Source organism: Sorex fumeus, unplaced genomic scaffold (assembly GCF_029834395.1).
Source record: "Sorex fumeus unplaced genomic scaffold, SorFum_2.1 ptg000073l, whole genome shotgun sequence".
Classification (NCBI taxonomy): domain Eukaryota; kingdom Metazoa; phylum Chordata; class Mammalia; order Eulipotyphla; family Soricidae; genus Sorex; species Sorex fumeus.
The window spans coordinates 17,972,545-17,978,623 of record NW_026606130.1 but is presented as its reverse complement, the minus strand read 5'-3'; the positions used below and the strand labels follow the sequence as shown (position 1 = coordinate 17,978,623).

Sequence of the window (6,079 nt, the reverse complement as noted above, 5' to 3'; positions counted from 1 at the left end):
AGGCATGCAACTCTTCTAAGCACTTCTGGTAAAATAAGACACCAATCCAATTTCTTTAAAATTATGCTTCATGTACTGCATTGGTTTTGTTTTTTAAAATGGAAATTTTAATACATTATTTCTTTTTCAAACTTGAATAGGAACCAGAATGGGATGATCCAAATGACCCCTGGTTCCTGGATAAAGTAGTGGTGTTCCAAGGGGTTGAGCCCTGGGCTCAGGGTTGTTTGGAGTTTTCACCAATATCTGGTTTTCCAGTAATCGTGAAATTTTTCATCATTTCTTGTGATCACCAGATGAAGATATAGAATAATTTCTCTTTCTGTTCCTCTCAGGAGAAGATGATGAATTTGAATAAGTGACCTTTTTCTGTTTTCTATATTTTTGGCCTTTTTTGGGGGGGGGGGGCGAGAGTCACACCCGTTGATGCTAAGGGGTTATGCTTGGCTCTGTACTCAGCAGTTACACCTGGCAGTGCTCGGGGTAGATAAGAGATAGTGAGGATGGAACCTGGATTGGCCATGTGCAAGGCAAATAACTTACCTGCTGTACTATCCTTCCGATTCTGAATAAGATCCTTTTTTGTGTGTGGGGAAGAAAGCCCCTGTGCGACCTGAAGCTGGATCTTGATTTTGACCTACAGAGATCCTGAGTGTTCTCTGGAACTGAAACAAGATCTTGACTGCGAATTGAAAGAACTTCCAGATTTTTTCATTTGCTTAGTAATTAAATTACAGTGAGATATACAGTTACAAAGTTGTTTATGATTTGGTTTCAGTCATATAATGTTCCAACACCATCCCGTCACCAGTGTACATTTCCCACGACCAATGTCCCCAGTTTCCTTCTGGCCATTGCGTCCTCTATGGTAGGCACTTCTCTCTCTCTCTCTCTCTCTCTCTCTCTCTCTCTCTCTCTCTCTCTCTCTCATTCCTTTTGGACATTATGGTTTGTTTTCAATACAAATACTAAAAGATTATTAGGTGTATCCCTTTACCTAGTTTCAACTTTCAGTTCCTGGTCAGAGTGATTACTTCCAACTATTAATGTGTCTCTATTTTCTCTATCCTAACTGCCCTTCATCCACCGCGCACTTGTGACAAGCTTTCAACCAATGACTTAACTTCTTGATTGGGATCTGAACTTAGACCTTGAAACTGAGGGGAAGGATGATCATGATGAAGACCATGAATGAGAAGATCAAGACTTTGAACGATTTCATCTATTAAATTTCTTTTTACTACTATCTTCTTCAGTGGCTTCAAGATTATATTTTGACAGATTAGCATCAACTTCATCCTCATTATCTAATTTTTATTTAGAAAGATCTTCATCCCTATCCTCTTCCTCTTTCTCAGGTTCTTTATCTTCAATTTCCTTTAAAAAAGATGCAGGACCACACAATAGTAGCTGGAGACTTCAACATCGCCTTATCACCTCTGGATAGATCAACAAGAACAAAAATCAGCAAAGAAACATTGGCTTTGAAAGAAGAAATAGAAGAGAAAGGGCTTATAGACCTATACAGAGCTTTACACCCCAAAAAGAAAGAATACACATTCTTCCCCAGTGCGCACGGAACATTTTCCAAAATAGACCATGTGCTAGGCCACAAAACATACCTCAATAGAATCAGGAAGATAGAAGTAGTATCAATCATCTTTTCAGACCACGATGCACTGAGAATAGAAGTGAATCACACACAGACACGGAGAACCAAATCAAACACCTGGAAACTAAATAACTCAATGATGAACAACGAGTGGGTCAGGAAGGAAGTCAGGGACCAAATCAAAAGGTACCTGGAAACAAATAAGAATGAAGACATGAGCTAACAGAACTTATGGGATGCAGCGAAAGACATATTAAGGGGAAAATTTATAGGCCTGCAAGCATATCTCAGGACGGAAGAAAGGATGCACATAAACAACTTCACTACACAGCTCAAGATCTTAGGATCAACAGGATCAACAGAAGGAGCCCAAATCGGGCAGAAGGAAAGAGATCATAAAACTTAGAGCAGAAATCAACGACATGGAAACCAAAGAAACAATCCGAAAGATCAATGAAACCAAGAGCTGGTTCTTCGAAAAAATAAACAAGATAGATAAACCGCTAGCAACACTCACAAACAGAGAGAGAGAACCCTAATAAACCAAATCAGAAATAAGAATGGAGATACCACAACAGAAACCAAAGAAATTCAAAAGATTATCAGAGACTACTTTAAAAGTCTTTATGCCACGAAACAAGAGAACCTAAAAGAAATGGATAAATTCCTGGATTCCTATAATCTCCCAAAGCTGAGTCAAGGAGATATAGAGTACCTGAATAGACCTATTAACATCAAGGAAACTGAAACTGTAATCAAAAGTCTTCCCAAAAACAAAAGCCCAGGTCCAATGGATTCACTAGCGAATTTTTCCAAACATTTAAAGAGGACCTATTCCCAGTTCTTCTCAAGCTTTTCCAGGAAATTGAAAAAACAGAAACTCTCCCAAACAGTTTCTATGAAGCCCACATCTCTATAATACCAAAAGGATACAAAGACACCACAAAAAAGAAAGCTACAGGTCGATATCCCTGATGAACATGGATGCGAAGATTCTCAACAAAATACTAGTAAATAGAATTCAACAACTCATCAAAAAGATCATACACCATGACCAAATGAGATTCATCCAGGGAATGCATGGATGATTTAACATTCGGAAATCAATCAACATAATTCATCATATAAAAAAAGAAAAGATAAAAATCATATGATCATATCAATAGATGCAGAGAAAGCATTTGACAACATCCAGCACCCGTTTATGATGAAAACCCTTGCGAAACTGGGAATAGAAGGGACTTTCCTCAATATAGTTAAAGCCATCTACCACAAGCCTACAGCAAGCAGCATCCTCAATGGGGAAAAAATTGAGAGCCTTCCCCCTAAGATCAGGGATGAGACAAGGATGTCCACTCTCTCCACTACTGTTCAATATAGTACTGGAAGTACTTGCAATAGGGATTAGGCAAGAAAAAGATATTAAAGGCATCCAAATAGGAAAGGAAGAAATCAAGCTCTCACTATTGGCAGATAATATGATACTATGCTTAGAGAACCCTAAAACCTCTGCCAAGAAACTCCTAGAAATGATATACTTGTATAATAAAGTTGCAGGCTATAAAATCAATACCCAAAAGTCCATGGCTTTCCTATACACAAATAGTGAGAGAAAAATGTGACATGACGAAAACAATCCCGTCCACAATTGTACCCCAGAAAATCAACTACCTGGGAATTAGCTTACCTAAGGAAGTAAAGGACCTGTACAAATAAAACTACAAAACACTGCTTCAGAAAATAAAAGAGGACGTGAGGAAATGGAAAAATATCCCCTGTTCATAGATCGGGAGAAGTTACATTGTCTACATGGCAATACTTCCCAAAGCACTGTACAAATTCAATGCGATCCCTATAAGGATACCCATGACATTCTTCAAAGAAATGGAGCAAACACTCCTGAAATTTATATGGAAAAATAAGCCTCCATGAATAGCAAAAGCAATTTTTGGGAAAAAGAAATGGGAGGAATTAACCTCCCGAATCTCAAACTCTACTACAAAGCAGTAATAATTAAAACAGCATGTACTGAAACAAAGGCAGAGCTGCAGACCTATGGAACATAGTTGAATATACTGACATCTCCCCTCAAACATATGATCATCTAATCTTTGATAAAGAAGCAAGAAATGTGAAGTGGAGTAAGGAAAACTTCTTTAACAAATGGTGCGGGCAAAACTGGATGGCGAAATGCAAAATAACTGCGCTTAGATCTCTGCCTAATACCATGTACAAAAGTAAGATCAAAATGGATCAAAGATCTCAACATTAGACCGGAACCCATAAGGTACATTGAAGAAAAAGTTGGCAAAATCCTCCATGACATTGAAGCTTATGGTATCTTCAAAGATGACACGCCACTGGCCAAGCAAGTGAAAACAGAGATAGACAAATGGGACTATCTTAAACTAAGAAGTTTCTGCACCTCCAAAGAAACAGTGACCAAAATACAAAGACAGACTACAGAATGGGAAAGGATATTTCCTGAATACACATCCGACAAGGGGTTGATATCAAGGATATACAAATTACTGTTTGAACTCCACAAGAAAAAAACATCTAACCCCATCAAATAATGGGTCGACGAAATGAACAGAAACTTTCTCAAAGAAGAAATCCGAATGGCTAATAGACACATGAGAAAATGCTCTACATCATTAATCACCATGGAGATGCAGATCAAAACAACAATGAGATATCATTTCACACCAAAGAGACTGGCCCACATCCAAAAGAACAAAAGCAAACTGTGTTGGCGCGGATGTGGCCAGAAAGGAACTCTCCTCCACTGCTGGTGGGAATGCCGACTGGTTCAACCCTTTTGGAAAACAGTATGGACGATTCTCAAAAAATTAGAAATTGAGCTTCCATTTGACCCAGCAATACCACTCCTGGGAATATATCCTGGCGAGGCAAAAAAGTATAATCGAAGTGATATCTGTACTTGTTTGTTCATTGCAGCACTGTTCACAATAGCCAGAACCTGAAAAAACCTGAGTGCCCGCGAACAGATGACTGGTTAAAAAATTTTTTGATACATCTACACAATGGAGTACTGTGTAGCTGTTAGAAAAAATGAAGTCATGAAATTTGCATACAAGTGGTACTACATGGAAAGTATCTGCTAAGTGAAATGAGTCAGAAAGAGAGGGATAGACAGAAAGATTGCATTCATTTGGGTAACATAAAGTAACAAACTAAGAGACTAACACCCAGAAGCAGGTGTGATATATACCAGTGAACCCACTCCATGGCTTCTAGGCCAGCCGCACACTATTGGGGTAAAGGCAGCTCAGATGGAGAAGGGAGCTCCAAATAAAGGGTGTTGGAAAGACCACCCAGGACGGGAGATGCATGCTGAAAGTAGACTCTAGACCGAACATGATTGCCACCCAATGCCTCTTCTGCAAACCATAGCACCCAAAAGGAGAGAACAAAAGGGAGTGCCCTTCCACAGAGGCAGGGTGGGATGGGGGATTAGGGGGCTAGGAGGGATACTGGGGTTGAATGGGCACTGGTGGTGGGATGGGTACTCAATCATTGTATAACTGAAACCCAAGCACAAAAACTTGTAAGTCTACAACTGTATCTCATGGTGTTTCACTAATAAAAATAAAGATGTAGGACCAACTGCCTTCCATCTATTATTTCTTCCATCCAAACTCATCATATTCACTATCAATTCTTCTCTTTCTATATATTCAACGTTTTCTTTTTCATGAAAACCACCATCATATCCTGTTATTTTCTCTACTTTAGCATACTTTGGAATATTACACGTGTTACTCTCTGATTTTCTGGCTCAATTCACAGTACTACAAGTTTTACACTGCCAGTCACTAGTACCAAATAGGCCTCGGATCAAGTGTTTCTCCTATTTCTTTGCCTGTAGCTTTCATCATCTCAGTTGTTTTTTCCTGACTACATCTAGTACAGGTGGTTCTTCTGGATAAGTTTATGTTTACACATTTTTTTGTCAAGGCAAATCCAGTCACCGTCACTCATTCAGAAATTCTAGGTTGACATCTTGGATGCCGGCACTACAGCCACCCACAGCTATGTCCTCCTAAATTTTTTTTGTTTTTTTTGTTTTTGTTTTTTAGTGAAACACCATGAGGTACAGTTGTAGACTTACAAGTTGCTGTTCTTGGGTTTCAGTTATACAATGATCGAGTACCCATCCCACCACCAGTGCCCATTCTCCACCCCCACCAATCCCAGTAACCCTCCCACCCCCCATCCCCCATCCCACCCTGCCTCTGTGGCAGGGCACTGCCTTTTGTTTTATCTCTCCTTTTGGGTGCAGTGGTCTGCAGAAGAGACATTGGGTGGCAATCATGTTCGGTCCATAGACTAATTTCAACAGGCATCTCCCATCATGGGCATATCTTCCCAGCACCCTTTATTTGGTGCTCCCTTCTCTATCTGAGCTGCCTTTGCCCCTAGAGTGTGCAGCTGGCCTCTAAG

At 39.7% G+C, this 6,079-nt stretch overlaps 1 pseudogene; it reads right to left on the bottom strand.

Moving 5' to 3' along the window:
• Positions 1-1,119: 1,119 nt before the first annotated feature.
• On the bottom strand, positions 1,120-5,638 carry LOC130038052 (zinc finger Ran-binding domain-containing protein 2-like; annotated as a pseudogene).
• Positions 5,639-6,079: the final 441 nt, after the last annotated feature.